This window comes from Pteropus alecto, unplaced genomic scaffold (assembly GCF_000325575.1).
Source record: "Pteropus alecto unplaced genomic scaffold, ASM32557v1 scaffold75, whole genome shotgun sequence".
Taxonomy (NCBI): Eukaryota; Metazoa; Chordata; class Mammalia; order Chiroptera; family Pteropodidae; genus Pteropus; species Pteropus alecto.
The window spans coordinates 3,328,449-3,339,685 of record NW_006440638.1 but is presented as its reverse complement, the minus strand read 5'-3'; the positions used below and the strand labels follow the sequence as shown (position 1 = coordinate 3,339,685).

Sequence of the window (11,237 nt, the reverse complement as noted above, 5' to 3'; positions counted from 1 at the left end):
TTTAAAAAAATACTATTTCTAACATATACTATGCCACTTAGCAAAGAATTAGTTGTCGATAGAGACAGGATTAGAGAAATGCTTTGGTAGCTTCCCCTGAGTGTGGCCCTTCCTGATAGAAGTGCCCTCCCTTTGACTGTGCTCACTTAGTAGGGTATTGGAAAAGCAGATCTACAATGAGAGCCTAAGCTAATCAGTACATCTATATCATATTGATGGTCCTAAAATATTTTAAAGTAATTTATAGATATTTTAATAATATTTTCAGTCATTTCCTCTCTACAACTTTAAGATACTTCTTAAAATAAAACCATAAAAATATTTATTTCTTAAAATTTATCAAAGGTTTCCCATTGCTCTTACAATAAAATAAAAATTTCCTGAAATAGCCTCATCTGATACTTTTCTACTCTCATCTCTCACTCCCTCACCACCTTTTGTGATTCAACTATCTTGAACAACTCTTAAATATATCATACTTTCATTCAACTTTAGGCCTCCCCATATAATCTTCCATTAACATGGAAAACTTTTCTTCTCCTTCATCTGGCTAACTCCTATACATCCTTTGAGAAATAGATTAAATATTACTTCCTTCGAGAAGGCTTCATTGACCATAATTTCCAACAATATCTTGTTCCCACACAAGTCTGTGAAACATCTATCACGTGAGCTTAAACTTATTATCTTCACTTTGATTTACTTATTTGTATCTTTCATGAAATGGAGTAGGTTAACTCTTAAAACTCTTAATCACAGTGCCCAGCATAACGTAGTTCCCAGCAAATACAATTTCCCTTCTCTTTCATGCCCCAAACCCCACCTGTTTTTAGATATTACCTATAGAATAGTTTATTGCTAGAAAGATTGAGTGGAAAATTGTTAGTTTTATAAATCAACTTACTTAGGAAAATAATCGCAGGCAAAATTATACTATTTTAAAACTTTTAATTCAAAAAATGTGGAGTACAATGCAAATTGTCCTAATTTGGTGTTTATACATTTCCTTTTCCAAATTTATAGTGCTCTCATTCTTGGACACCTCACAAAACTCTGTTATATAAAGGCTAAAAAAATGTAGTTATAAAAGTAAAATAGTGTTGAACTATTATAAAACCTATACAGCTCCAAAAAACAGCTTGACTTCCTTCCGTAAAATCACCATTTTGATTTGGTATATTTGAGTAAAATCTTTATACAAATAAAATCTTTAATTTTATTTGTTTTATTTAATCAAGAATTTAGCTATGAAAAAAAGGAGAAGGATTTATATATTAGACCATTATCAATTAACTCTTCACTGTTGGCTGAAAGCTTAACAATGATAGGTTAGTAGGCATTTGAATAATGATACTGGAAAAGATTAGAAAAACATAAATCATACTTGCACAGTTACTTGGTGTGAGCTACTTGATCTCCAGTGTTCTAATGCTATAGTGAAAATCTTTTAGCTGTTGAGTGCTCATTATCTTTTGGTTCCACATGCGAACTGGCTCAGCTACATGCTGAGGCTGTGTGACCAATGTGACAGAGAGAAAATATCCTCAGGCTTTACTTCTCTCTGTCACCTCAGCCACATTGCCAGATAACTACAATGTTCTGGGTCTCACAGAAACATTTGTGAAATCGGTTTTGTTTAAATGCTTCATCGAAAGTGTCCCCTTCAGAGAGCTTGGACTCAGCTTGCATGCCTGCACTCTATTTTTCCTTAAGGTGGCTGTTTACCCCATGGCCATTCAGACTGTTTGGATTGCCAGCTGAGACTCTCTTCTCCAACTGTGGAAAAAGCACATTATCACATTTATCTGTGAAAAAAGAGATAACCGACTTAAGAATTATGTGCAAACAAGTATTCTCACCTGCTGTAAAACAAACACACAAAAAACTAAGTTTTAAAATGCCTTATTGTTGCCAAAGAGATGAAACTATTCTTTATTGTTTATGGAAAAACTGGAGTCAGTAGAAAAATAAAGTTGATCAAAGGGGTGCCTACATTTTGGGTGGCAGCCCAGAACATCAGAGGAGACACATTTAGAAACACATACAGAAGAAAAATCATCAGCATGAGCAGGTGCTGATTTATCCTGAAGATCCTGATGCTTAAACTTTGGATCCCTTTTGTCTCTAATCACTGGAATATGCAGGTCATTCTGGAAGGTTCTAGATAGGGAGAAAAACATGGGAAGCAATCAGGAAGCAATTCTGGGAAATTACCTTGATGGATCTCAGACAAAATGGATCTGAATCTCCAAAGCTCCAGCAATGGATCATTCTAAAAATTTACCTTGGAATGTAATTTTGAATTTGTACTTTAATATTTTTGTTCTAAGAGAACTCTCACTTTAAATTATATCATTTTCAAGCCTCACAGAACTTAGATCTGCCCTGAGCATAAGAAATGACTATATTTCTCTACCATATAGAAAAGACTAAAGAAGTTTCATTTCACTTGCTTTGGGCTCCCACTACTAATTTTTTCACTTGGAGAATGGAGTTCATGGTCCAGCTTTGGGGCCTATGACTAGGTATATGGACTTCCTCCACTAATTCACTGGTATTTCTTTATAAAAATTAATAGTAAGTTAAAACTAATCTATAAACTTACTTGAGCTAGTGCAGTTTTCCTTTTTTTTTTTCCTTGCAGTCCTAACAATGTCATTAAAAAAAACAAAACAATTATTTTCACATTTTATTCATATAACAGATGAAATGTGAAATGAGCTTCATAGATGAAAAACACCACTATGGCTACTAAGTTTTACGTTGTATAAATCAGAATTGAGCTGCTGCTACTCAAAATTAACAATAAAATTTTAGTGTAGATCCTGGCTATAAAGACAATAGCACATCCTTAGTGAAAGAAGGTCATTAGTCCTAGAATGAGATAGAAACATTATATGTTTTATATACCTGTGAACAAAAGAGGATTTGAGCTTATTTCCACACACAATTAGAGCTATATGCCAAATATTTATTTAAATGTTAAGATTGTCATCCCTTGGAAAAAAAAATTAATTTTTCATAATTATAAAAACAAAGAGTGTTATAATTATGAGTAGTTTTGTGAAATGTTTTATGGAATACATAACACATTATCGCATTTTCCAAGTCATGAAAAATACAAAATAGAAACTAATGAATTTCATAAGATAATGAGGCAAGGGTCAGTTGTCATTTGCACATTTTTAAAAAAAATTAAAATAAATATGTTTGTTAGAAAATAATTCTAAACAAGAAAGGCCCTGACAATAAAGTAATAATAATAATTTTAAAATGTTTTATTAGAGAGTAATTAACTTCAGTAGGAAAATAAACTTTCACCCTGCAAAGAGAGCAACGAGTGACTATAGAACAGTTATCAAAAACAAACAAAATGACTTACTTTTGTGCAGCCAAGAACAATGTATATTAGCATTTATCTTCCTTGATTTATATGACCACATTCTTTTTATATTAATAAATACCAGAAGATACAAGCAAAATGCAAATAGCATTTCCAGGGTTTTAACTGTGGTAACTGTGTTTGCTGAAAGTAATAAAGAGCATGGTCATTTCTCAATAAGGCTATAGATAATCTGCCAGCCTCTGTCCATCACAGGGATAAAGTTTATCTTAATAAGAAACTTTAAAATGCATTAACTTAAACATAGGCTATAGCATCTTTATATTTCCTGAAGGTTTTCATTTATGTTCTCTCCATTCTGATTTTATAAAAGAACTTGTGCAAGATGGAGATACAGATTGTAGATAAATCATAAGTTACAAGCTATAATCCTCATTCAGTTAGCCAATTAATAGCTGAATTATAGTTTTGCTGAAAAAAATGCTCACATTCACAACCATCTGAACAGCACACAGGCTGGTGCATTGTCTCCAGAGTACCGAGTTTAAAATATATATCAAAAAATGATTATATACTAGTATCTAATACTCACTTTTAAAATGCCAATATCACTGAAATCATTTTCCTAATATATGAATATACTGAAGGAAAATGTATTATGTTCCTTGAGGAATTCAGGTCATCAACCTGGTAGTAGATAAGAGACAGGAAAAAAAAAAAAAAAAAACCTTCGAAGTTTGGATCTTTTTTTAATAAAGTCTTCCCTACCTCAATTTATCGGAAAGCAGCTCCCCTTTGATTTCAAAATAGGTGCATTTACTTATTTTGCTAAAGAAAGTAATGCAGTTATTTCTACTTCACTAGAAACAGAACTAATTATTTGGTTCTTATATTGATAGAACGTTAATGTCTGTTGTTACATGTTCACCCTCTTGACCACATGCCCACTATCCTGACAGGAAACTGGCCACAAGATATAAAAGGGAAGTCAAAGTTTCCTTCATATAATTTATCTTAACATGGGCCAATTCTATCAGCTAATCATTACTTTATTTTTTAAATAAACTTTTATTTTAGTACAATTTTAGATTTATAGAAAATGTCTAAGAAAGTTCAGAGATAGTACACTCATTTTTTTGACATTACATTAATACATTATAATGAACCAATATTGATATTTTATTATTAACAATATACATACTTTACTCTAATTTCTATATATATATTTTTTAACTTAATGGCATTTTTCTTTTCCAAGATTCAATCTAGGATACCATTTAGTCATTAAATCTCTTTCAGCTCCTTTTGGTTGTAACAGCTTCTCAGACTATGTTTTGATGACTCTGACAGCTTTGAAGAAGTCAGTTATTTTGTAGAATGTTCCTCAATTATGATTTGTCTGATTTATTTATGTGTTTGTTGTTTTAGTATTATTATTTTTACAATTAAACAGACAGTCATTATGGATTTTGGAGATGAAGATCACAGAAGTAAAGTGCCATTTATTATACTATAACAATAAGATTTCATACTATCAATATGACATCGCTATTGACCTTGATAACCTACATTCATTTTGCTACATTTTTTCCATTCTTGGTTCTATCAGTTAATAGTGAGTGTTAATAACAGCAAAGTGAAAACTATTCACTTAGGTTTGTTATAGTTCTTGAAATCTTAAATTCAATCAGTTGTTTTTCAAATATTTTAAATAATATTCAAAAGAGAATCTTTTTTTTTTTTTTTTTTAATTTGAGCCAAACAAATTTTTGAAAATAACCTGGACACTTGGACACTTTAGAATTTTCAGGATCATCCTCATTGATTTCTTTTCCTGTGTGTGTACGTGTGCATGTTTTCTTCTCTAGGAAAAAAAATACACGAGTACACATACAATAAAATTTCCGGTTGTATTAAAGTGGTGATTGTTAAATTAAGTAAATAAAAAAGACCAAAAGAAGTCATAGAAGAGTTTTAAAAAATAATAATAATCATGGGGTAGGGAAAAACATTAAAAAGACCTATTTTAGAATCAATAAATAAAGCAATTATAAGTTTATTTAAATGTAAAAAACTTCTGAAAACCAAAAAGAAAAAAAACTATAAAGAAAGTTAAAAATCAAATGATAGACTGGGAAAAATATTTACAGTGTGTATAAAATATTAATAATTGGAATATTTTAAAGTATTTTTACTCATTAAAAAAGACAAAATCTCACTAGGAAAATGAAGAAAGGATACATTCAAAGACAACTACCAGATGACAAAATATACATGACTAATACACATACGTAAAAGTATTTACTCATAATATAAAAAATGAAAATTAGACTATGAGTGAGATACAATTTCCACCCATTAGACTGAGAAAAATGTGCTGCATCCAGCAAGTGATAAATCCTGCCACAACCAATGCAGCTCTGGAAAATAATCCTGAGTGGGAACGGTGGGATATTGAGAAAAGAAAGAAGACAGAAAGTTGGAATCAGGAGGTCCACTATCCACTGAAGATGGAGTAGTGGCCCAGTTTTATTTTTGCAAGTTGCTTTTATACAAGAGCATACAATTGCTAACTAAAATAAGATTATTCCCACCCAACCTACACACTCTGCTATAATCTTTTGCATTTCCGTCTGCTCGAGGCTATGAGCATACTTCCCTGCCTCGGAGCAACACTGCCTTGTTCTTCTATCAGTTTGATCATTTCATACTTCCCCATCCTTAGGAAGATTCATAGAGGTGAGGCAACCCTTGATTGACCTCACAGATTGCAAGGACCTTGTCAGCTTGCAACCTGTTCTCCACAAAAATGTAAATATCAAGTGAAGAAGCTATTATTTTAAAAATAAAAATTCATTCAGCTGTATATTTTGATATGAAGAATTATAATCTATATTATCTTTGATATTTCTTACCATTTTTACTATTTCAATTTTATTTCTTTTATGACTGATTGTTTATGAGTCTATTAATTTCATATTAGATAAGATTTCTCTTACTTTGTTTTAGAAGAGTCAGCTTTTAAGAATTTATTTTTAGTTCTTTATTGTGAGTACATATATAGATTAGATTACATATTAGATATATGTAATATTCTTTATTTTTGTAAAGGATAAATATACTTTCAATGTTTTTAAACATTTTTGTATGTCTTTCTATTTAGATTGATATTACGTATGCATACATTTATAATCAATTTTTTTAATATATCGTTGAGTTGTTCTATGTTTTTATCTATTTTTTCTTATGACATTTACCTAATCCTAAAGAAGGAAGGTATTTAAATTCCATTTATTTATTTAAGTCATCTTGCATTTCTAATAGTTTTTGCTTTGAGTATAATGAGCTGCTATATAGTTTAATGAGCTGCTATATAGTTTGATGAACAGTTTTTGACTGTAATCTTTCCTCTTTTACCCTGGACTAGTTCATTCAATTCTGCTCCTCAATGTTTTTATTGCTATTAACCTAAATTTCCACTTTTTGTTGTATTAATATTGCTACTTTCTTTCTACTTCCTTAGACTAGTTTCTCTTTGACCATCTCTCTTCATTTTCAACATTTTTCAACATGTCACTTAAGAGTGTTTCTTTTAAATGGACAGTAGCTAGGGTTGAGGTTTTACCCTAATTTTATTGTCTCTGTCTTCTAAAAAAAAAATCTCTTAGTATGTGCATATTTAGCGTAAAAACTTACTTATCTGATCTTGCTATTTTCATCTTATTTAATTTTTACAATGTATTTTACTTCATTTTCCATCTTTTTTTTTGCATGTGTGTAGATGCTTATGATATTTTACTTCTTGTTAATTTTGGTATTCTCGTATAGAGTTATTTTTCCTTATCCAAAATTCATATAATTTTTTCATCTAAAGACTCTGTTTCCTTACCGCTTAGACTTCTCCTCATAAGATGAAATCTTTAGGATACATTTTCCCTACTCTCCCCACATCCCAGGTTTTCCTGAAATAATTTAAGACTTTTGGTTCATAAACAATTCTACAAAAAAATTCTTAAAAATATATCCTGTTGTTTTCATATCTATGATATAATTCACAAAAGTATGATTTCTGGTTTTGGATTTATCAACTGAAAAGGTGGTGGAATGTAGACCACTGAGATAAAAGCATTGCAATGTAAGGATCCAATATCCTTTTAAGGTATCATTTATCTGTCATGGTGGGGAAAAAAAAAACCAACAACAACGATATTTGAGGCTATGCATGGATTCTGAGAATATATCACCAAGAACCACCTCTAAGTAAAATATTAGAGAAAAGATCCTACAAGACAAATGAATCAGAAGAAGTACTTCTGATAGTTGAAGTGACAAGAAAATTATGGTGAGCAATGATCTCGCAATGACATGATCCAACATAGATTTAAAAGGATCACTCTTGTGTAGAGTAAAAACTGGGGCAAAGACAGAAACAGGAAGACTGAGGCTATGGAATAATTCAAGTGAGAGATGACAGTGGCTTATACAAGTGTGGTGGCAGAAGAAAGACCGAGAAGTAATCTGGATATAATTCGAAGAGAGAGCTAAAAGAGATTCCTGACAGATTGAATCTGTGATGTGAGAAAAAGAGAGGAGCTATAGATAAATCCAAGGTTTGGGGCCTGAGTCACTAAGATAGAAAAACTGTAGGAAAAACAAGTTTGCGATGGGGCTAGGGAATCAGGATTTTAGTTTGAGACACATTGTGTTTGAGACTTTTTAAATTTTGTGAATAAGTGTTTTTAATAACTGTAAGAATTCCTCGATACTCTGAACTGTTTAATGCTGTGTTAGAATATAGCTTAATATCTCAGAAATCACATGTAAGAATTATTGTCCAGGAAAATTTCAGAGTGGTTACTTAACAGTTACTTTCTACTGTTCTTTTGTAGTAGATACTAAATCACCACAAGATACATACTCTATGGTCTCATGACAAAGCTAGAAAATATTTCACTCTTTCAACATTTTTTCTTTTAATTTTGCATAGTTGTCAGCAAAAAAGAGTCTCACTTTTATTATGATTAGGCATTATAACAATATATTTCATCATATTTTCAAATTACATCAGATTCATAGTGTCACTTATAGAAGTTCTGTCTCACCTTAATTTTCATCAGTGTCTCATCTCGTGCTTTATGAAAAGAATGGCCACCATGATGTGCTCTTCTCTGAAAGCTTTTCCCCTAAATATAATTTCCAATTTTTTTTTTTTGAAATGTTTTCAGGTTATTGCAGGGAAGAGGCAGCCAGACTCTTGTTCAGGAAAATCAGCATTTTCTAAATAATCCCAGAAAAAAACACAATCTTGGAAGCAAGATGGAAGATTCCCCTCATCCAAAATGAATACTGCTATAGTGAGAGGGACAATTTCTGAAATTTACAGGCAGAGAAACATTAGCCTCTTTGGAGGCTTCAATTCATCAGGGCAATCTTATGTCACGTCCTACAAAGGGCCCATAAATTTCAGTGATAATCACTTCCAGCCAACCTAAAATCATTGGCATCCGAATGACTGACAAGAGCAGTGAAAACTCTTCAAACCAAAGACAATCCCTTGAATCATTAATTTGAGTATTATTTTGTTACTTATCATGGCTCACTACATATTCACTACAGAGTATTGTTAATTCTTAGAAATACAAGGAATTCTAATAGTGCTATTACTTACATAGATAGCTACTGTTTGTTGAGCATGCATTAACTGACAGAAACTGTAATAAATGCTTTATTTTTATTTCATTCAATTTAAAACTACTCTATGGGACAGAATTTTTATTCTCACATTTTGGAAATAAAATAAAACTTACAGGAGAAAGTCATGGTAGATCTGGGACAAAGTCAGGTTTATCTGATTCTAGACACAATACTCTTAAACACTACACAATGCTGTCTACTGTTTGTTGTGCTGAAGCTGATGATATTTAAACTTAACAAAGTAGATGTTATCATTTCCATTTGACAAATTTGAAGTCTTTGCCTTGAGGAGATTAAAAATTTAAGATAGTAAGTTGCAGAACTAGGATTCAAACACAGTGTCTGTATTCTTTTTTACTTTGTTGTGCTGCGGAACCTTCCAATATTTTCAGATAATCTTATAAAATCAATTCATAAGAAATGTAATAAATCAAAGCAAAAGCCACCCTAGGAAGCAGAGTGGTTGCCAGTATACAAGTTGGCCACCATGAAAAATCTTGGTGCTGTTAATACTTCAAACCCAACTATGTAGCTCCCATGGCAGCCAAGCCCTAATGATGGTAGCAGATGTATTGGGTTATTATAAATTGGCACTATGAGATATTTTAATCATGCAACAAGCTCTCTTGCTCTGACTTGTTGCTCACCAAGCAACATTCTGATTTTAATTTGATTTCTCGTGTGGCTTTACTATGAAAATACTGATTCCTCTGGTCTCTTTGACGATTGTATTTCTCATTTTAATTTAACTACTCAGCAACCTGGTAAACAGATAAGTTTCCTTGTGAATTTGGTAATTTAAGTCTTCTACAGTCAGTAACTAATTAACCAACTGCTGGAGATATACTCTAGTGATCAGACGCTGAAATACAGGGACTTCACAAAAGCAATGCCATCATGTAATTCATTGTAAGGAGGTCACCCCCAAGGCATACTGTTTGTGAAGCTACTAACTCATTGTGATCCCAAAACTATAGCAAAGACAAATAAGTGGCTCATTTTGATCACTATGACTGCACATACATGAGTAAATATACCTCCTTTTTAAGTAGTTTTTTAATAACTTTATTGAAATATAATAAACAATGAGTTGCTCATATTTACAGTATGCAATTCAATGAGTATTTGTCATATAGTAATATATTAGTTTCAGTTGTACAGCATAGTGATTAGAGATCTATATAACTCACAAAGTGATCACCCTACTAAATCTAGTATTCTTCCCCCTTACATATTTATTACAATATTATTAATTATATTTCTTATGCTATATTTTATATCTCCATGACTATTTTGTAACTATCCTTTTATACTTCTTAACTCCTTTGCCCTTTTTTACCAACCTCCCCTCCAAACTCCTCTCTCATTTAGTAGCCCTCAAAATATTCTCTTATATCTATGAGTTTGTCTCCAGTTTGGTTGTCATTGTTGTTTATTTTGTTCTTTAGATTCCACATGTATGTGAAATCATGTGGCATTTGTCTTTATTTGACTTACTCCATTCACCACAATATCCTCTAGGTCCATCATGCAATATCTTTTTCCATCCCTTTACTTTTATTTATTTATTTATTTCATTTTATTTTTTAAAGCCAATAGCACCTGGTATTCTTAGGTGGTCTCCCAATCAAGTACTAACCAGGTCCGACCCTGCTTAGCTTCCGAGATCAGACAACATCCGGCATGTTCAGGGTGGCATGGCCATAGACTCCTTCCCCTTACTTTTAGTCTGTGTGTGTCTTTTAATCTGAAGTGAGTCTCTCGTAGGCAGCACATGTAAGGGTCTTGTTTTCTTATCTATTCAGCCACTCTATCTTTTGGTTGGAGCACTTAATTCTTTTTCATTTGAGGTACCTATTGATAGATATATAGTTATTGCCACTCTTTATTCACGTTTTTGATAGAATTCTTTCTTCTTCTTAAAGAAGTCCCTCCAACATTTCCTGTAATACTGGCTTGGTGATAACGAACTCCTCTAGCTTTTTCTTGTCTGGGAAGATCTTTATTTGTTCTTCAACTCTGAATGATAGCTTTGCTGGATAAAGTAACCTTGGTTATAGATCCTGGGTTTCGTCATTTTGAATATTTTGTGCCAAGCTCTTCTGGCCTGCAGATTTCTTTTGAGAAATTAGCTGCCAGTCTTATGGGTGGGTACTCCCTTGCAGATAACTAACTACTTTTCTCTTGCTGCTTTAAAAAT

At 31.9% G+C, this 11,237-nt stretch overlaps 1 pseudogene; it reads right to left on the bottom strand.

Moving 5' to 3' along the window:
- Positions 1-10,627: 10,627 nt before the first annotated feature.
- On the bottom strand, positions 10,628-10,746 carry LOC112484415 (annotated as a pseudogene).
- Positions 10,747-11,237: the final 491 nt, after the last annotated feature.